Consider the following 22,733-nt stretch of genomic DNA (forward strand, 5'->3'; position numbering starts at 1 on the left):
TCTTCCATACTAGGTCTCTAAACAAGTTGTGCAACCTTCTAAACCAATATTTTGGAATCCATACCGGGGAGTTATGTAGGACGTACAGCAACTGGGGCATAAGGATCATTTTAATCAGATTAGTCCTACCCAGAGCAGATAGCGGTAGCTTATTCCAAGCCTCTACTTTGGCTTTTATCGTTGTTAACAGTGGCATTACATTAAGAGACATATAATCCTGTGCTTTCGCCGTCACCCTGACCCCCAGGTACTTAAACTCCGTGACCACCGGTATCTCCACCTCCTCCTCCCCAGTCTGGATAACCCCCGGGTCCATGAGCATTAGAGCCGATTTTGACCAATTAATGAGCAATCCCGAATATTTCCCAAACCGCTTAATCAGGGCCATCACTAACGGTAGTGTGCGCTCGGCATCCGCCATGAATAACAGCATATCATCCGCGTATAATGCAATTCGTTCCTCCACCCCCCCATATCTCAACCCCTGAATATGCTCATGTTGTCTTACTGCACACGCCAATGGTTCCACCGCCAACGCGAACAACAACGGAGATAATGGACATCCCTGACGCGTTCCCTGCTCCAGCACAAACCGATCAGAGAGTACCCCATTCACCCTAATCCTTGCAGTCGGGGCTACATATAGGGCCTGACGTTTCTACATTATAAGTTCATCATGCTCCATGCTGAAGCCTTTGGGCCTCGTCAGACCTTGGTTCAAAAGATACTCCTGGCAATCGGATGGTCATCATGTGTTGGGACGGCCATTCTGGCTGCATTTTCAGTAAGTTAATAAATTTTTTACGTTGATAGGGTTGTCCCAGCTTCACTAAATAGGGACCCGCTGGCAATCAGCTGATCGCTGTGGGTCCGGTAGCTGAACCCCTGTTGATCATGATCAGCGGTTATCACCGGGTGGCCACACCCTAAAGTGGTATTACATGGCTTATTCCAATGAATGGACGACCATGTAATAGATGTGTGTCCCTCTTATTGTGTCCGGCATCCCTCTCCATGCTGACCAATCAGCGACCAATCAGCGACCAATCAGTGACTAATCAGTGACCAATCAGTGACATACACTTCTCATTGTTCCAGCCCAGCTTCTTTCACTGCACAATCACACTGTGCTGTGGATCATGCTGGGCTGGAACAATGAGAAGTGTATGATGCTGATTGGTCGCTGATTGGTCACTGATTGGTCAGCCCCATACACTCCTCTGTACAACACCCACTTGATCAAAAGTAAAAACGCGCCCAGTTGGTCTTTAAGAAACTAATTAGCATAAATCTAAAATTGCTCATAACTTGCTCAAAAATTATCTTTTTTCAAAATAAAAACCACTGCTGTTCTCTACATTACAGCGCCGATCAGATTATGTAGGAGATAGGGCGCTTATAATCTGGTGACAGCCTCTTTAAAGTCAGCTAACGAATTTCCAGCTGTTTTGAAGGACAAGGTTGGGACAGAGGTTAGTTTAGGTCGCATGCCGGGAACTTTTTATTTTTTACCTTTTCCTAATCTCCGTGTTTCACCTCTTTGGGTGGTTGCTAAAAAGGAGGTGGAAACATTTTGTTTAATTCACCACTTGTCATACGCTAAGGCTCGTTCTGTTAATGACGGTATTCGCAAGGATATTGCAGCGGTGTCTTATGTTTTGTTCGATCGAGTTGTCGATTTAGTTTGTAGTTCCGGGTGCAGGGCCCTTATGATCTGACATCGAGTGAGCGTTCCGGATGTTGCCGGTCCATGAGGATTGCTTTCATTTATTGGGTTGCCAATATTACTATGACATGTGCCTTCCCATGGGTTGTTCAATTTCATGCTTTTATTTCGAGGTGTTTAGTTTGTTGCTTGAATCAGTTCTCCAGGAGCAAATCGGCACTGCGTCCATTACGCACTATTTAGACGATTTTGTCTTTGTTGGCCCCCCTGCGTCACCGCAATGCCAATTTCTACTTGGTGTTCCACTTTCCCTAGAGAAAACCGAGGGTCCCGGTTTCCTTTTTAGGGATAGAAATTACAATCCCTGTTCGTTTCAGCCTTGTCAGTTAAAAAGATGCAATTGGAGCAGAGTCACACACAGCTAGTGCCTCCTCTGAGCCAGGAGTCGTACAGGAAAGTGAAGCCGCTGGGAATATAACGGTACCCGGGCTGCAGCCAAAGAATGGTTTAAGAAATGGAGGCCATGGATAAAGCAGTGAATGTATATATAGACAACTTGCTTGGACCAAGAGACCCGCGAGTAAAATGATGGTTCATGTTCGATAATTACATCCCCTCATTTGTTTGCACCGTCCTGTATTTATTTATCGTATGGATAGGACCGAAGTACAGGAAAAACAGACCACCAGTTTCCTGCAGAGGGATTCTTGTAGTTTATAACATTGGCTCTCGCTGTACATGTTTTATGAGCTGGTAACAGGAGTATGGGAAAGGAGGATACAACTTTTTCTGCCAGGACACTCACAGTGGAGGTGATGCAGACATGAAGATAACTCGAGTCCTCTGGTGGTACTACATTTCCAAGCTCATTGAATTCATGGACACTTTCGTCTTTATTCTCCGCAAGAACAACCACCAGATCACCGTCCTACATGTCTATCACCATGCGTCCATGCTAAACAACTGGTGGTTTGTCATGAACTGGGTGCCTTGTGGACACTCCTACTTTGGTGCTACTCTCAAAAGCTTTATCCATGTCATCATGTACTTTTACTACGGACTATCAGCTATACCAGCCATGCGACCTTATCTGTGGTGGAAGAAATACATCACCCAGTGCCAGCTGACCCAGTTCGTCCTAACACTGACTCAGACCAGCTGTGCAATGATTTGGCGCTGTGCAGTCCCCATGGGATGGCTGTATTTCCAGAACTGCTACATGATCTCTCTCATCATCCTCTTTACCAATTTCTACATTGAGACATACAAGAAAGCCTCTTCCCGAAGGAAAGATTACCAGAACGGCTCAGTGACTGCAGCGAACGGACACACAAACGGCTTTTCTTCCAAGGAGGACAATGTCAAGCAGCGTAAACAAAGAAGGGATTGAGCGGAAAAACCAGCCACCAGTTCACTGCGCCAGATGATATACCATCAGATTAAAATCACAGTGCACTGACACCCTTACAGCGACTGTAAATTATTCCTAGTTATATAACGTGATTAATGTAGATCTTAACAAATTCTACCTATCATTAAAATGCTGAAAACACATTTAGAATTGCTCACAAAATTAGCGGGCAGGTATTGTTTATTGGCTGGTGCTGCGATGCTTACAACATAATATCCAGTTCAGGGCTCGTCACGTTCCAGGTGTTGACAATAAAATTGCTGATGCTCTTTCTTGTTTTAATTTCCAGTTTCATTTATTGTTCCCGCAGGCAGAACAGGAGGGGACGGAGTGCCCGGATGGGCTATGGAGACTGCCGGATCCCAGTTAGTGCCTTTCGTCAGGGCATCACTTGCTCGATCTACCCGGACGGCTTATGGTAATGCATGGAACGAGTGGTTGAAAGTTGTAGGGGAACGTATTATTGGTCCTCCGGAACATCCTCGTTTAGCCTATATTATGGAATATTTGTCGGGTTTGGCTGAGCAGTTGCGCTTCGTCGCCTTATGGGTCTGGCATTTTTCTTTAAGCTTCATGGGTGGGCCAATGTCACAAAATCCTTCTTTATTTTGCAGTCCATTAAGGGGTGGAAGAAGTCGGCAGTTCCAATCTAGGCGTCCGATTTCTTTTGCAATTCTATTAAAACTTTTGCATTGTTTACCTGAGGTATGTGCTTCTATGTTTGACTCGGCCCTGTTAGCCGTGGCTTTTTCCTTTTTTGGTGCTCTGCGGATACCTGAGTTAGTTCCCCATAGTGCTACGCGGCCGGGCTGCCTTTTATTTGAGGACGTTAGTTTGTCTGAATCCGGCCAAGGTTTTAGAATACATTGATGATCGAAGACAGATATTTTTGGCAGGGGCTGCTGGGTTTCGTTGTGGGCAATCGGGGGTGTGGGTTGCCCTGTTGCTTTAGCATCTTCCTACTTAAGTTTGCGTAACTGTGGCTCTCAGTTTATGACGCATATTCACGGCAGCCCCCTTACAAAATTTCAGTTCTCTGCAGTATTTAAAAAGGCATTGTCATCTGTCGGCCTCCCCCTGGGAACTTTGGCACCCACTCATTTCGCATTGGAGCGGCTACTACCACCAGCTAATTGGGCCTGACCGATACTGAGGTGCGTCGTATAGGGCACTAGCGCTCTGATGCGTTCGCCCCGATTTGGTTCTGCACTAATTTCTTTTATTTTCTAGATTACCGGCCGTCAGTATGGATAATGGGCCATTCATATGTTTTTTGGGCTGAACGGAGAGCGGCTATAGGGCTCGGGGGAAAATCACTTGGATTCCAGGATGCAGAGATCTATTGGAGCGGCCTGAGGGGCCTAAGATCGTTGCAGACCTTACCGGAAGTGGTGGATATTAGTCGGCACCGGCTGGTGCCGACGGTTTTGGTTCTACACATTGGGGGGAATGATTTATGATCATGGTATACATGCAGTCTCTTCTCCATCTTCTTGGCCTTTTGGTGTGTGGCCTGGCTCTCTGGTGGCTACACACTGACTGTTATCAACAACCATGCCCCCCCCCCCACTGATGTACATCATCCCCTCAGTCCTATAGATTATCAGACTGCTGATTGTTAAAATGAGACAATTCTGATAATTTTTCCATATTATTTAACATTAACCTTTTTCTTTTCTGTTTTACAGTGAAACGCAAAAAATTGGAAATTTCTTTCCTGAAAATATCCTGTTTAGAATAGGATTCATAGGAATGGCCATTGCCTGTAACTAACAATCACGGAAGTGATTATAATATTCTCTTCATGCAGCAGTAATCAGATTTTTGTAAAAAATAAATAAAGTTTTGTTCATTTCATTGATAATAATTGTCCGGATCAGACGATGCAGATAAATGTTCCCGTCCATTATTGTAGGTTTCTTGTTGGGTTTAGCGCTTGGTCCGCGCTTCATAGATGTTATTAGGTTGTTTTACACGTGGTACAGGATTTATTTGGCTCATTTTCTCTTTTTCAGCTCTGGGTCTGACGTTTCTACATTACAAGTTCATCATGCTCCATGCTGAAGCCTTTGGGGATCGTCAGACCTTGGTTCAAAAGATCCTCCTGGGAATTGGATGGTCATCATGCGTTGGGACGGCCGTGATGGCTATGTTTTCGGTAAGTTAATAAATGTTTTATGTTAATAGGGTTTCCCATCTTTACTAAATAGGGACCCGCTGGTAATCAGCTGATCGCTGTGGGTCTGGCAGCTGAACCCCTGGTGATCATGATCAGCGGTGATCACCGGGAGGCCACACACTAAAGTGGTATTACATGGCTTATTCGAATGAATGGACGACCATGTAGTAGATGTGTGTCTGCTCCATCTAACAGAGAGGAGTCCCAAGCACGAGTCCCCCACTATATCCATTATGTCTCCGGGGTTATTATATCAGAACACGTTATTTAGGATTTAATGGGAAGTTCTGAGGGTAAATTAGTGATTAGTTCCATAAGATTTGCTGTAACCTCTGTCTTCTTGTTTTCTAGACCTACCGTTATTCAATGACTCACCGGATTTGCGCTTTCATTGCATTCGGGTTTGGCAGCCTTTACAACCTTTGGCAGTCCATACTCCTCTACAAAGTGCCCGAAAAGCCGAAGAGTCATCAGCCATTTCAGACTGGCGTCCTGCATAATGGCCGTGACCTTAGTGGTTTTCTGTATCCTTTCTTAAATAATATTTGAATGGAATCCAATTGTCCTAGTCTTTAGGTTCACATGTAGGAAACATCAGATACTGAGGTGATCATTTCCCTTCATTTTCTGATCTTGGCCGTCAGATGGCGACATGCTGGTGTAACACAGCGCCATCTGGTAACATTGTTCAGCTTCTTGCAGGAAGATGCTGAATAGAAAGCAGCGGTACTGTCCTTGCTATATATCTATTATATTAACATTTATCTCACATAAAAGTGTAGTAAATCCTATAAGACACTTACTAAACATATGAAACGTTATTTTCCTATATAATAAATTACCAGTCATTGGAAGTAGGGTATCCGTATACACCCACCTGTGCGCTGGAGATCAATGTGTAAAGATATGTACAGTATATCTCATACATAATATATACAGATGTTCGTGTACATCTTTATACAGATGTTCGTGTGTCAGGTACCCAATTTTTCTCCCATGCCTATGGAAAAACCTCTTACTAGGTAGGTTCCAGTTCACTGCAATATTTCGGTCAGCCTTAACCCGTGCTGGCTTTCCCCCCAAAGGATTTCGGAACACATTCATTCCGCATTGGAGCCGCTACCACGGCCAGCGGTTTCGGCCTATCTGATGAGGATGTTCGGCGTATCGGGCGGTGGTGTCAAAATTGTTTCGCTGGTTATATCCGTCCGGATTTGATTTTGCATTAAGTTTGTTTCTTTCTAGGTTCACGCCCCGTCATATGGATCCTTGGGCATTCTTACGTCTTCTGGGTGGAACGGAGAGCGGCAATACGGATTTCCAATACAGTCATTGGAGGTAGGGTATCAGTATACACCCACCTGTGTGCTGGAGATCAATGTGTAAAGGTATGTACAGTATATCTCATACATAATATAAAGTTATTGACATGCTGAGCCGCTGGTACAAACCAGTGGACGTAAAATTCCTTTAATCCGGCATTAATGAGATTATCAAATATTCCTGATCATTGGATAGATTTTATTTGTACCCCAAGAAGCCGTTCTATAGGAATACAATTGGACCTATAGTCTTTGTGCTCGTTCTCTGCACCATTTTGATCGTGACGTCCGCAATGTAATGGATGTGGTGTCACATGACAATGGGTCAGGTCCGTTTTGGCATCGCCGCCGTCAGTCACATGGCTCCATGCAATAAACATGAATGCAGCAAAACCTCGGCCCGGGCAGAAAGTTCTTGCTTTGGGCAAATTTTAATGTATTAATTTTGATATTTTGATATTTGTTCACAGATCAGTGAAATGACAGCAAAGATCATAGAGTGGTCGACGTTGGTCCTCATTCTGGTGAATGTATTGAGCTACTATCAGAATATGCAAGTAAAGGATAGAAAAAAGGGGGACCGATGCAAGGCGCTGCTAATATCAATAACGATGTTTATTAAGTGGTAGGCTACGCGTTTCGACGCAGGAATTGCGTCTTCCTCAGGCCATGAACATGTATAAGCATTACTCCCATTGAGCAAATACCTGCAGACTATACTAATAGATTCTTATGTTTAAAACAGCGTGAGAATTATTGGATCTATAAATTGTGTACACTTCACCCTGAAGGTTTGAATGATATTAGTGAGTCCTCTTTGGATTAGTTCTGATTCTTTAATAATATTTTTGTCTCCCGTATATACATATAACCAGTAATTGCCCTCGTAGATACAAAAAAACATACAAAAAAAGTCACATATCCAATATAGGTTTATTATATTATATTTTATTCTAACATCAGGCGTATTTCTCATAAACAGATGTTCTGTTATACAATTGTTTCTTTGTCATTGCAGTGATATCGTCCATATTCCCTGTAATATATATATTGCTTCATATTTTGGGTTGAAACCCCATGTTATTAATGTTAATGTTATTATTGGTATTGATATAACATATTATTAATATTAATACAACATATAATTAATGTATAATTATGGCATCAGATCATCTTAGATGTCATTCTTCCTTTGGTTTACGAGAGTATTATAGTAATTGTTTTTTTAGATTGGCTTGGAATTTTTTATTATGAATTATAGTTTTATACATACATATATTTTTTATTGGTTCTGATGTTCTATTGAATATAGATTTTATTCTAGTTTTAAATGTTTGATCGCTTTTTTACGATTTTCGAGTCAATAATTTGTGATAATACTTTGCTTAATTTGTATTTTATATAAATTTTGTTACTCATCTAACATGGTACTCGCGTACCGATGTATCAGCATAATAGTGTTGTTGTTATGACTACGAAGACGCCACTGATCTTTTCTTCTTTGCGGTGATTAGTATTCTAGTCTCCTATGAATTTATGCATAGTTATATTATAGCAATTTTTATGCAGTATCATCAGATTTAATTATTAAATGTTATTTTCGTTTTTTATAGACTTAGAAATTTTTCTGTCCTTTTGAGAATTATATAGTATTTTAACTTACCGCTAACCCTAATTGCCGGCTTTTTTGTTGTCATCAATACGGCTTGTATATCAAACATTTTATATATCTTATAATTTGGGATTATATTATTATGTTCTGTCACTTTTTCCTATATGTTAAATGTAATTATGTTAAATGTAACTACCATATTGCTCTTTTATCTAATTGACGCAAATTTCTTCAATCATTCGTGTTTGCTTTTTGTTCTATTCCTTGTAGCAAACTCCCTGTGTCCCCTCCCCATTTCCTCCTGTGATTGGTCGGTTTTTGATTACTGACCTGTGTATATATATGGGAGATGTTCATTTGTGTATGTTCATGGCCTGAGGAAGACGCAATTCCTGCGTCGAAACGCGTAGCCTACCACTTAATAAACATCGTTATTGATATTAGCAGCGCCTTGCATCGGTCCCCCTTTTTTCTATCCTTTACTTTCAAAATTGACGGTGAATTCACGCTCACCGGCCCTTGGACCTTGGCAGCAGCTACAGATTGCACCTGGCTGGACACACCTCGGGTGTGTCTTCTGACTTCGGATCTCCATAGCAGTGTGCTCCCTGGAGATCGTTTCACACCATCCAACAGTGTTATGCCTGGTCAGCATAACCCGACTAGGTGAGTGCAAATCACCTTAGCAATTATTGTTTGTTTTTGACCTCCGGATAATTGCACTATGTGGCGCCGTGTGTTTTTTCTTCTCTTTTAGTATCAGAATATGCAGGTCAGTAGACGTCACCTCATTATCACCTCGTATACCAGACCTCGTAATTGAAGGCACTCAGGCTTATTGGCCGTTGTGCCCATGACTGGGTGGCAATGAAGGGGTTAACTAAGCCACGTTATGCTAGGGGGATTGTTCCATGTAGTGTTTACATTAGTGGGGCCTATAGGGTATGGGGTACCCGCCTTTAGGGCATTTCTTGGGGGGATATAGGGCGGTTTTACCCACCCTCCCCGTTCTGTGTTTCTAAGGGCAAGGAGGGAAGACATCTACCTCTTCTGGCCGTTACTGCGCAGGGATTTGTTATTACAAAATTGTGAGTACACTTAACTGATTGTCATGGACCAGGAGGAGCTTGAAGAAATTATCCGTATCCGGATGCAGGACGAGGTTTCTGTATGGCTGCTGTCTCTTATTCAAGAGACTGTGGCACCGGCGTCTTCCCTACCTGGCACACCCCCTGCGCGACGATCCTCCCGCCGCTCCAGGCCGCAAGCACGTCTATCCCCCTCCGGCGACAGTAGAGTTCGCTCAATGTCGGCTAGACAGGCCACACATGCGCACACCGCACTCTCGCCACAAGAACAGTGAGAGGTGGCTAAGGGGCCCGACGAGGATATCATTCCTCCATCGTCGGGTATGACATCTCCCACCAGCTTGGGCCGTGCTAGGCCTCGCCCCGGGGCTGCAAGGAGCTCGACCACCCGCACTCCACCAACGCATACAGTAGATCTGCCGAGGGGGGCTCACCAACGTTAAGGAGAACAGCAGGTACTGCATCTGGGGGGATAGCCGCTCAGCACTCCCTCCCAGGTACTGTAGCAGGGGGGATGGCATGAGACTCCCCCCACCTCCGTTGAACGACGGGGATGATGGCTCTGTGGGGGACAGTGAAGAGGACTTCTTCCCCGGCGAACAGGAGCTACCTAGGGTGCAGCAACCACCACCACCTCCCCCTACACGGCCTGCGTTCGTCATACCCGCAGGTTTGGGTTCTGGCTTACCTCCTGGCAGAGAATACTGAGAGGGCCTCTTCGGTTAGCTCAAGGGATACCAACCGGACCCGCCGTTCCCGTTCTCGCTGTTCATCCTGGCGCCGCTTATCTCGACGGTCAACTAGACATCATAAACGGCATAGGAGGTCGCCATCAAGGTCAAGCTACAGTTCAAGGTCAGAGAGCTCACGCACTGGGTCGTCACACCTCGGCAGTCCGCGGGACAGCCATGACCGACGTCGCCATAGCAACCACGCCTCTGCTCGCCGTCGCTCAGCAAGACCAATCGTTGCGGTGGTACCAGTAGCACCCGCAGCACCTGTACCTCTACCGACACCCTCGACGGCTGTGGTCCCGGTATCGGCATCAGGATACGGTGAGTATGACTGCCTTCGGGCTTGGAGTTCAGGGGGAACGTCTGATGTTGATGTTTTTAATGTGTTGCGATCCCTGTTGGCGGGAGCCCCAGTGACTCCATCCATGCCGGCCTCGCAGGTGGAGGCAGGTAAAACGCTAGTGGAGGCATCCACGTCAATGGCATCCCCGTCGTTGCCCGCCTTCAGGGATACTTATTTTTGCGGTATCCCCCCCCTCGGTCCGCATTTGTCTCACGATACCAGGGAAAATATAGCATGGAACGAATATATTGATAGAGTTGTGGGGTGAGAAGTTAGCAAATTCGTCTATGGTGTTCTGGTCTGATAATGCCAGCGTGGTTCATGCCGTTATCCATTTAACTTCCTCTTCTGCGCCGGTTGTGGTTCTAATTAGACGTTTGGTTTTAAGATGCTTGCAGCACAACATTCAAATTAGGGCCCGTCATATTCCCGGTGTTCAAAATAATGTAGCTGACGCCCTTTCACGTTTTAATTGGCAGGTTTACCGTTCGCTCTGCCCTAGACGCCCTGTTTCCGTCCCCATCCTAATAAAGTTGTTACAGGTCCTTAAAGACGTTTGTTCTTCCCATTTTGAAATATCCTTGTTTACAGCGGCCTTTGCTTTGGCCTTTTTTGCAGCGTTACGGATTTCGGAAATTGATTGCCATGTCGGCGGCCCGCCCGGGCGGTTTGTTAGCAAATGATGTGGCGTTATCCAGCTCTGGGATTCGATTCGCCATACGGAAATCCAAGACAGACATATTTGGCAGATGTTGTTGGGTATCTTTAAGGCCGGTTCCTGGGCCAGCCTGCCCTGTCTGGGCCGTCACGCTTTATACAGATGTTCGTGTGTCAGGTACCCAATTTTTCTCCCATGCCGATGGAAAAACCGCTCACTAGGTAGGTTCCAGTTCACTGCAATATTTCGGTCAGCCTTAACCCGTGCTGGCTTTCCCCCAAAGGATTTCAGAACACATTCATTCCGCATTGGAGCCGCTACATCGGCCAGCGGTTTCGGCCTATCTGATGAGGATGTTCGGCGTATCGGGCGGTGGCGTTCAAATTGTTTCGCTGGTTATATCCGTCCGGATTTGATTTTGCATTAAGTTTATTTGTTTCTTTCTAGGTTCACGGCCCGTTATATGGATCCTTGGGCATTCTTACGTCTTCTGGGTGGAACGGAGAGCGGCAATATGGAATTCCAATACAGTCATTGGAGGTAGGGTATCAGTATACACCCACCTGTGTGCTGGAGATCAATGTGTAAAGATATGTACAGTATATCTCATACATAATATAAAGTTATTGACATGCTGAGCCGCTGGTACAAATCAGTGGATGTAAAATTCCTTTAATCCGGCATTAATGAGATTATCAAATATTCCTGATCTATAGGAATACAATTGGACCTATAATCTTTGTGCTCGTTCTCTGCACCATTTTGATCGTGACGTCCGCAATGTAATGGATGTGGTGTCACATGACAATGGGTCAGGTCCGTTTTGGCATCGCCGTCAGTCACATGGCTCCATGCAGTAAACATGAATGCAGAAAAACCTCGGCCCGGGCAGAAAGTTCTTGCTTTGTGCAATTTTTAATGTATTAATTTTGATATTTTGATATTTTTTCACAGATCAGTGAAATGACAGCAAAGATCATAGAGTGGTCGATGTTGGTCCTCAATCTGGTGAATGTATTGAGCTACTATCAGAATATGCAGGTAAGTAGACATTACCTCATTATCACCTCGTATACCAGACCTTGTAATTGAAGGCACTCAGGCTCATTGGCCGTTGTGCCCATGACTGGGTGGCAATGAAGGGGTTAACTAAGCCATGTTATGCTAGGGGGATTGTTCCATGTAGTGTTTACATTAGTGGGGCCTATAGGGTATGGGGTACCCGCCTATAGGGCATTTTTTGTGGGGATATAGGGCGGTCTTACCCACCCTCCCCGTTCTGGGTTTATAAGGGCAAGGAGGGAAGACAACTTCCTCTTCTGGCCGTTACTGCGCAGGGATTTGTTATTACAAATTTGTGAGTACACTTAACTGATTGTCATGGACCAGGAGGAGCTTGAAGAAATTATCCGTATCCGGATGCAGGACGAGGGATCTGTATGGCTGCAGTCTCTTATTCAAGAGACTGTGGCACCGGCATCTTCCCTACCTGGCACACTCCCTGCGATCCTCCCGCCGCTCCAGGCCGCCAGCACATCTATCCCCCTCCGGTTCAAGGGATACCAACTGGACCCGCTGTTCTCGTTCTCGCCGTTCATCCAGGCGCCGCTCATCTCGACGGTCAAATAGACATCGTAAACGGCATAGGAGGTCGCCATCAAGGTCAAGCTACGGTTCAAGGTCAGAGAGCTCACGCACTGGGTCGTCACACCACGGCAGTCCGCGGGACAGCCATGACCGACATCGCCATAGAACCGCGCCTCTGTTCGCCGTCACTCAGCAAGACCGATCGTTGCGGTGGTACCAGTAGCACCCGCAGCACCTGTATCTCTACCGACACCCTCGACGGCTGTGGTCCCGGTATCGGCATCAGGACATGGTGAGTATGACTGCCTTCGGGCTTGGGGTTCAGGGGGAACGTCTGATGTTTGGTGTTATATTGTGACAATATGTCAGGTATTTTATATATTATATATTGTTTATTGCTTTTGTTTTAGCATGTATGGATATAATATATGTTATAATAAATTTCTTACATTCTTTATTTTCACTTATTTTTATTTTCACTTACGATTGTTTGTATTTTTATTTTTTGACATATTCTTGTCCTTCTATTCACTTATTCTTTTTCTTGTGACGCGTCGCACAGTCACTTTCACTTTTTTCTTTGATGTAAATTATTGGCCATTTATTCGCATTTTTGTTCATTTCACTGTATTGACACTACTCACATTCTGTAATACAATATATTCTTTACTGATCCACATATACTCGTTTATGCTAATAAGGGTTCTGAAGTAGTGTATATAATCAATCCTTTTCTACCCATATTGAAATATAAATTCCCCTGACCGGTTATGAATGTCTATTTACACATAAATGGGAGATAGCGTTTGTATATTGGAAGTAACTTTTCCACTTACGAGACTGGAGTCCCTCTTGCTGTCAAGTGCGCATGTCTGAGCGGCTTCTGGCGGCGACGTTCTGCCCTCTCCGCTTCCATAGGCCCATTGTGCATGCCCGGAACTCTCGTACGCGTCGGGTATCCGGGGACGCGCTGCTGTGCCTGGAACCGGAAGTGGGGCTGGCCTCGCTTCCGGCCGCGGCATTTGAGATGCGCCGCAATTGACAGCTGAGGGACTTTCTCCAAACTATTTAAGGGCTGTTTTGTAGGAGGACATACACACACACATCCCCCCTGAGGAAGCAACCGTAGCGAAACGCGCGTTGTGGTTTCATGGGAAGGAGCAAATATCAACGATCTTCTTACATTGCTGTCATGGGTAAGGCTGCTAAATATGAATGATTCCTTTAAATAGTACTATGTTATCCTATTTTTCCTATCGCCTTTACTTTTCACTTATGTAATTTAACGAATAGGTATTGGACGTATAATAGGATTACTCTTTCCCTTCCTGGGGCTCACACCCTGGATATGTAAATCATTTCTATATAGCCCCTGCACCTGTGTTCATTACCTGATAAGGGTTAACTATTTGCTCCATTATTTTACACTAGGGTCCTGTTCTTATGTAATGTTTTAAATTGTATTTGTGATACATGTTAATAAAATATTAACTTTTTATATGAATTGGCATTATGGCTCATTGTTGTTCTTCAGTATTTAATTAAGTATGGAGTGACCCCAGCCCGTGATCCCGCTCCATACTTCCCCTTAACGACTGCCAAGTACATGTATGTGGCATCTTGTTAAGGAGATAAATGTCTTTTTGTTGATTGTTTCTGTGAATTTTTATTTTCATCCTGTTTTGATTATTTTATTCTGTTGTAGATATCACAGCGGCGGTTATAGGAGGATCTTGTTTAGATGGCGCTGAACCGCATAGGGAGAGCGCCAGGGACTGCAGGGAAGTGCAACCCGGTCTTTCTTTCCGTGAATTGACACAGAGTGCGCTTTGCTAATTTATTGGCGACTTCTCACTATTATGGAGATCAACGGATTGGGATTCTTCTCCATCTTCTTGGCCTTTTGGTGTGTGGCCTGGCTCTCTGGTGGCTACACCCTGACTGTTATCAACAACCATACCTACGCCGCTTTGACGGGCACCTGCGCCGATGAACATCTGCTTCAGCTGGGATCAGGTGAGGATGCAGGGTCAGCGGCTATTGTGTCGGGAGATGCTGGGGGGGAGGGAGGCCCGGGCAGAGGAGACGTCGCAGGGGTGCTGCAGCGAGGGCATTACATGACCCAACCCCCTATCAGAGGACAAGAGCTGGAGAAGAAGTCGTCCGGTCTCAGCCAGGGCTGCGGTCTCCTCCACAACTGTGTCATTATTGAATGTACCGTCCAGTTCTGGCCCGCAGCAGGAATGTCCGAGCAGGGATGTGGTGCATGCTGTTGGTGCCAAGGGGGATCGATGTGATGTTGGTCACACGTCTGCCTTGTCCCTTTTTTCTGTTTCAGGTTCGGCAAAGGAATCGTCAAGAAGAGGGAGGAAACGCAGATGTGAAGGTGGGTGCAGGCACGGTCGGCGCAAGCATCGCCACGGCAGAGGTGGTCGTCCTCAGAGGCGGAGATCGCTCTCAACATCTTCTGACCATAGCCCTCCTCTTCTTCTTCGCCATCATTATCTACATCATCTTCCCCGCCGAGGACGTCGAGCCGTGCTGATGTCACAGAGAGATGACGAGGGGTTATAAATATTCCCCTGACAGCTGCCCGGTCTTTATTTCCGTGAATTGACACAGAGCGCGATTTGATAATTTATTGGCGACTTCTCACTATTATGGAGATCAACAGATTGGGATTTTTCTCAGTCTTCTTGGCCTTTTGGTGTGTGGCCTGGCTCTCTGCTAGCTACACCCTGACCTCACATCAACAACCATGCCCCCCCACTGATGTACATCATCCCCTCAGTCCTATAGATTATCAGACTGTTGATTGTTAAGATCAAACAATTCTGAAAATTTTTCCATATTATTTAACATTGACTTTTTCTTTTTCATTTAATTTCTTTCCCGAAAATATCCTGTTTAGAATAGGATTCGTAGGAATGGCCATTGCCGGTAAGTAAATATCACGGAAGTGATTATAATATGCTCTTCATGCAGTAGTAATCAGATTTTTCTAAAAAATAAATAAAGTTTTGTTCATTTCAATTGATAATAATTGTCCGGATCAGACGATGCAGATAAATGTTCCCGTCCATTATTGTAGGTTTCTTGTTGGGTTTAGCGCTTGGTCCGCGCTTCATAGATGTTATTAGGTTGTTTTACACGTGGTACAGGATTTATTTGGCTCATATTCTCTTTTTCAGCTCTGGGTCTGACGTTTCTACATTATAAGTTCGTCATTTCCATGCTGAAGCCTTTGGGGATCGTCAGACCTTGGTTCAAAAGATCCTCCTGGGAATTAGATGGTCATCATGCGTTGGGACGGCCGTGATGGCTATGTTTTCGGTAAGTTAATAAATGTTTTATGTTAATAGGGTTGTCCCATCTTTACTAAATAGGGACCCGCTGGCAATCAGCTGATCGCTGTGGGTCCGGCAGCTGAACCCCTGGTGATTATCACCAGGTGGCCACACACTAAAGTGGTATTACATGGCTTATTCGAATGAATGGACTACCATGTAGTAGATGTGTGTCTGCTCAGTCTAAAAGAGAGGAGTCCCAAGCACGAGTCCCCAATATATATCCATTATGTCTCTGTGATTATTATATCAGAACACGTTATTTAGGATTTATTGGGAAGTTCTGAGGGTAAATTAGTGATTAGATCCATAAGATTTGCTCTGACCTCTGTCTGCTTGTTTTCTAGACCTACCGTTATCCAATGACTCACCGGATTAGCGCTTGCATTGCATTCGGGTTTGGCAGCCTTTACAACCTTTGGCAGTCCATACTCCTCTACAAAGTGCCCGAAAGCTGAAGAGTCATCAGCCATTTCAGACTGGCGTCCTGCATAATGGCCGTGACCTTAGTGGTTTTCTGTATCCTTTCTTAAATAATATTTGAATGGAATTCAACCGTCCTTGTCTTTAGGTTCACATGTAGAAAACATCAGATCCTGAGGTGATAATTTCCCTTCATTTTCTGATCTTGGCCGTCAGATGGCGACATGCTGGTGCAACACAGCGCCATCTGGTAACATTGTTCAGCTTCTTGCAGGAAGATGCTAAATTTATCTCACATAAATATCCCCAGACGAAGGCTTCCGGGCCGAAACGCGCGTCGGGGTGACTCCAGTGACGGTGACCTGTTCAAATGGGTATGAGCTCCGTTTCCAGCATATGTTTACTTTCAGCATTATGAGTCTTTCATTTAGATTAACCCAATGGGCAGTGGCTGTTTGCACTTGTGGCTGACAACACAGCCACAGCTCTGATTTTGCTTTGTGCTCTTTATTTATGGGGTCAAGCTGAGCCATATATTTTGTGTGCATAGTATGATTACTGTTTTCTTTGTCTGGCTCTTGTCAGGGGTACTTACACTGCTATACACGCTGTAATTTACATTTATTCTAATCCTACCTTTTTTGTGTAGAAAGATATACTGAGCTGTCCTGCTGCTGAATAGTTTTTCCTGCTGCTATTAGTTTTTCATGCTGGTTATGTAACAGAATATGCACATCATATAAATGTAACATACCACTGATGTATTTTTGCATTTCTGTATTTAAACAGTGTCGCCCATTACCCATATATTTGGATATATTACATACTTGTGATCTGGTTGTCTTTCTGCACTGTGGAATTCATCTCAGTTTTTAATTTATGTTACTTTTTAGATGTACTTAATAAAGAAACTTTTGTTTTAAATTATTTTGGTGTGTCAGACTCCGAACTTTAGGTCTTGTTGTTGTTTCTCACATAAATATGTAGTAAATTCTATAAGACACTTAATAAACATAAGAAACGTTATTTTCCTATATAATAAATTACCAGTCATTGGAGGTAGGGTATCCGTATACACCCACCTGTGCGCTGGAGATCAATGTGTAAAGGTATGTACAGTATATCTCATACATAATATAAAGTTATTGACATGCTGAGCCGCTGGTACAAACCAGTGGATGTAAAATTCCTTTAATCCGGCATTAATGAGATTATCAAATATTCCTGATCATTGGATAGATTTTATTTGTACCCCAAGAAGCCGTTCTATAGGAATACAATTGGACCTATAATCTTTGTGCTCGTTCTGTGCACCATTTTTTTTTTTATAAGCACTACTCACCCATGGGCCCCATACCTTCTCATATTTCGTGTAAGTATGATCCTTATAAGCTAACATTTTCTCATGTGAGCACGTACTGTTAACCTGATTGATAATTTCTTGAGGAAGAGGAAGTTCTGTGCTCTTCCAATACCTAGTGATGGCCAGCTTAGTTGCAAGAAGAATATGTGCTACCAACACTCTGTGTCTCGTGGGGATGAGGTCCAAGTTCAAAAAAAGTAAAGCTAGAGAAGGGGACATATGAACCTGTGTTCCCATTATATGAGAAATCAACTCAAATGAGGACTTCCACAAATTAACTAACATTGGGGACTCCCATAAGATATGCAGAAGTGTACCCCTAGCCCCACACCCCCTCCAACATAGATGGGATGTACCAGGGAACATCCGGTAAAGTCTATCCGGAGTATAGTACCAACGTAAGATGGTCTTCATTGCTGCCTCATAGTGAAGTGTACATTTAAAGTTCTGTGAAACAAACGTAATAGCATTTTTCCACCTGGCATTGGTATATTCTTGTTTGAGCTCCCTCTCCCAGGCCAGAAACGGAACCGATTTAATAAATGTAGTCTTCTGACCCAGAAGGTCATATAAGGGTCGTAGCCCCCCAAATTTCTGGATTGGACCATAATTTTAAAACATCCGTATTTGCTGTTACTGCAAAAGGACAATCCGTGCGCAATAGATGTCTTATTTGGAGATATTTATAAAAGTCTCTATTGGCTATATGAAAATTTTCATGTAATGAGGAAAATGGCAATAATTGAGTTCCATCCATTAGCTGTTGCACCTGTGTCAGGCCTTTTGTTGTCCAAGCCCGTAGATCCAAGCTAGGGAGAAGGAGCTCCAATGTCTCCACCGGGGCGCATGTGATCAATGAAATATCCGATCGGGTACATATGGAGTGAAATTGTAACCAATGAAAGATTGAGGTGCACAGCACGTATGGTAAGGGGGTGGTGGTATGACCAGAGCTCAGACTAGTAGAAGTGCCCTCAAGTTCCGTGTGGGTATTAGAGATGATTCTATATGAATCCAATGGCGAGAGATATCCCCCTCCCACCAATGCCTCAGTGAGCTACCTAAGTGGCCAAAAAGTAATGGTAAACATTTGGTAAACTCAATCCACCAAATTTCTTGCCCCGTTGAAGAATCTTGGCCGCTATACGTGGCTTACCCTTCCGCCACACAAAAGAGTTCAACAATTTATGAGTTTTTTGGAAAAAGGATTGAGGTAGTTTCAACAGTAGCGTCCTGAATAGGTACATCAGCTTAGGAAGAATCAGCATCTTATATGCTGCTATTCTACCTATCCAAGACACCTCATATGAGGCTATCTTATGCATATCTTGCGCTACTACGTCCAGAATCGGGAGATAATTAGATTGATACAGATGAGAAACCTTTGTGGTAATATGAATCCCTAAATAAGTAATTTGTTTCTGTTGCCAATCTAAGGAAAACCGAGTTTGCAATGACAAAAGTTTGATGTGTGCACAATTCAACGGCAAAGCTTGAGATTTCCCCACGTTAATTTTATAGTCGGACACAAGTCCAAATTTCTCAATCAGGGTCAGAGCAGCTGCCAGTGACGACTCTGGTCTCTCTAGAGTCAAGAAAATATCGTCTGCATACAGGGAAATGCTATGTACACGATCCCCAATCCGGACCCCCTTTATCTCTGTGTGTTGTCTAATTGCCTGAGCTAAGGGCTCTATTGAAAGAAGAAATATCAGTGGAGATAATGGGCACTCCTGCCTAGTCCTGTTCGTTATTGGAAAATCATCTGATAGAGTGCCGTTCACAAATACCCTTGCAGATGGGACAGTGTATAAAGCTCCTATAGCGTCTAAAATTGGCCCTTCAAACCCCAATTTGCCCAACACTGCAAAAACAAATGACCAATTTACGCGATCGAAAGCCTTCTCAGCGTCTAAAGCAACTAAGACCGCGGGCGTCTCTCGTGCCCCCAGCCTATCCACAATATTCAGAACCCTCCTGGTATTATCAGATGCCTGTCTACCCCGGACGAAACCCACTTGATCCTGTTGTATTAACAAGGGAATATTCAGAGCTAAACGATTTGCTAATATTTTGGCAAAAAATTTTAAGTCAGAATTTAACAGGGATATCGGTCTAAAGTTTTGGGGGACATCAGGAGTTTTACCTGGCTTTGGAAGAGTCACTATTACCGCATTTAACATTTCTTTAGGGAAGGAACCCATTTTAATGGCGTGCTGTAGGACTTCAAACAAATGTGGAAGTAAGGTCTCCTCAAAGGTCTTGTAATAAGCCCCCGATAAACCAAGTGGGCCAGGAGCTTTATTTGATGGGAGAGAACGAATCACTTTAGAAACTTCCTGTCTCGTTAAGGGAAGATCCAATCCCCTCAACTGTTCCACCGTAAGCTTGGGAAGATTAACAGAGTCTAAAATATGTGTAAGAATTTGCTGGGACTCCGACATCGAAGGGTGTGTGTTATGAAGGTTATATAATGATCGATAGTATTCCATAAATTTATTTGCTATGTCTCTGGGGGTGTACGTTTTTTGAGAGGTGGAGGGATTAACTAGGAAGGGTATTTTGTTCCTCAAAGACCAATTCTTCACTCTTTGCGCTAGCAGTTTACTTGCCTTATTGTCCTGAGAATAATATTGTGCCTTAACTTTTTAAAGATTTTTTTCATACGTATGTAACATGCAATCTTTAAGTTGAATCCTAAGGACCCTCAACTTGTCCCCATGTGTCGAGGACGGACAGGATTTATTCAGACGTTCTAATTCCCTAATCTGATTTATTATACCGTCTAACCGGCCGTCTCTTTCCTTTTTTGCCCTGTGCCCCCACTTAATGAACATCCCCCTTATGAAAGCCTTATGTGCATTCCACAAAATGAAAGGGTCCTGTACCGAGTCAATATTTAAAAGGAAGTATTCATCTAAACTCTTCTGAAGTTCCTCCCTATATGTGGAGTGAGACATCAGAAAGGTGTTGTTTCTCCAAAGGAAATCAGATGTATGAGGGTAAGACTCCTCCACGTCCAAGCTGATCGTCGCATGGTCTGACCATTTGATCACATCAATGTTTGTCTTTTTAACTCTCTGCACTAGAGATCTAGAAATTGCAAAAAAGGTCAATGCAGGAATAAGTTTTGTGTACTTGAGAGAAGTGCGTGTAATCCCTTTCTGAGTCATGTTGAATCCGCCATATATCATATAAATCCGTCTCATTAAGTAGGGGAGCTAGGAAATGGGATTGGGACCTGTGTGTTGAGGAGGAATCCATCTGAACATCTGGTACTGAGTTAAAGTCCTCGCAAACAATTAGTTGACCTTGTGCGACCTGGTGTGTTTTGTGTAGTACTTTCTTGAGAAAGCGCTGTTGGTGAGTGTTTGGGGCGTATATTACTACAATAGTGTATCTCACATTATTAATGTCACCAATCTGAATAATATACCTGCCATGTGGGTCAGTCAGAGACAAGATTGATGTAAAAGCTATAGTGTTCCTGACAGCCAGAAGTAGCCCCCTTTGCTTTTTGGCATGGTGGGATAGGACAATTGTAGGAAATTGGGGATGTTTAATTCTGTGAGCGTCTTTCTCAATTATGTGAGTCTCTTGAGCACAAAATATATCACAGTTTGAAGACATAGCCTCCTTCCACATGAAAGATCTTTTAGAAGGGTTGTTCAGGCCCTTCACATTTAAAGAAGCCAATTTAATAACCAGGGTACATCAAATAAAGTGCTTCAGTTGGAGTGAAAAAACCCAATTGGCAATAGAGAACATTCCTATCTCCAAGTGTCATAACTATATATATGTATGAACCCCCTATATAGAGATGTATTCCCTTCCATAATGCATACTCTCCCACTCGTGTCCGCTTAAGAAATGTATAGTTGTGCATTTCATCTTTGACCAGAATGAGCAACCCATATGTACATGTCAAAAATGCATAATGAACAGAAATGGTATGTGCAAACAAAACATAAAAACATATATGCAGCTTTAGAAGCTGAAACAGGTTAACGGGACAGTCACTCAGGATTGTTACCCAGAAATATGGCCGAGCTCCATCCGGCACAGACATCTCGATTTAACAGCTCTTCAGCGGTTATTTCTCCTCCCAGGGGACACCATCCGCCAATCTTTGTCTACCCTTTCAGGGAGAGATGAACGATCCTCGAGGGCAGGAAGCGGAATTTTCCACATATGTAAAAGTTTCTTCCCCTCTTCCAAAGAAAGAATGACATGTAATGAGTCATTACGCCGTATTAGCAACTTCACAGGGAAGCCCCATCTATATGCAATTTGATTATCCCGAAGTGCAGCAGTAATTGGAGCCAGTTGTTTACGTAGACGAAGTGTGGTTTGAGATAGATCAGCATAGAGTTGAATACGATGATATGGCGCCGGTAAGTCGCCTTGTTTCCTTGCTGAGAACAGCAATGCTTCTTTAATATGGTAGTAGTGGATGCTATGGTAGTAGAGTCCGGAAGGTGCTTTGGACGAGGTAAGCGGTGTGCTCTGTCAATGATGACATCCGTATCAGAACTTGACGGCAATACAGCCCTGATGAGGCCTTGTATATGGTTTGAAAGATCTTTAGGGTGTATATCCTCCGAGATACCACGAAACTTCACATTGTTTCGTCTGGACCGGTCCTCCTAATCCGTGACCTTGGCCCGCAGACTATCCAACTCAGTCTTAAGATCCTCATGAGAGTCCACCAATTGGTTATGTGAGTCAGCAAAATCTCCCATTTTTAGTTCCACATGGTGTATTCTATTACCCAGTGTTTGCACCGTGGATTGAATAGGAACAAGGAGAGAAGTAATCTCCTTGTGCATAGATAGGCTGAAGGCCAGTAGCATCTCCTTCAGTAAGGTGCCTGACGCAGGTTGGTCAGTAGTAGGTATATCTAGAAAGGCATTAGATAGCCCCGATGGTAAAGTCTCACTTACCTCCGCACTCGGCGGGGAGGGACTCTGTAGACAAGACTTTTGCTTGACCGGGCTCGT

The 22,733-nt window shown here is 43.9% G+C and overlaps 1 pseudogene; it reads left to right on the plus strand.

Moving 5' to 3' along the window:
* Nucleotides 1–2,177: 2,177 nt before the first annotated feature.
* On the plus strand, nt 2,178–3,081 carry LOC142697935 (very long chain fatty acid elongase 5 pseudogene; annotated as a pseudogene).
* The last annotated feature ends 19,652 nt before the right edge of the window (nt 3,082–22,733 follow it).

This window comes from Rhinoderma darwinii (genome assembly GCF_050947455.1).
Source record: "Rhinoderma darwinii isolate aRhiDar2 chromosome 10 unlocalized genomic scaffold, aRhiDar2.hap1 SUPER_10_unloc_11, whole genome shotgun sequence".
Taxonomy (NCBI): Eukaryota; Metazoa; Chordata; class Amphibia; order Anura; family Rhinodermatidae; genus Rhinoderma; species Rhinoderma darwinii.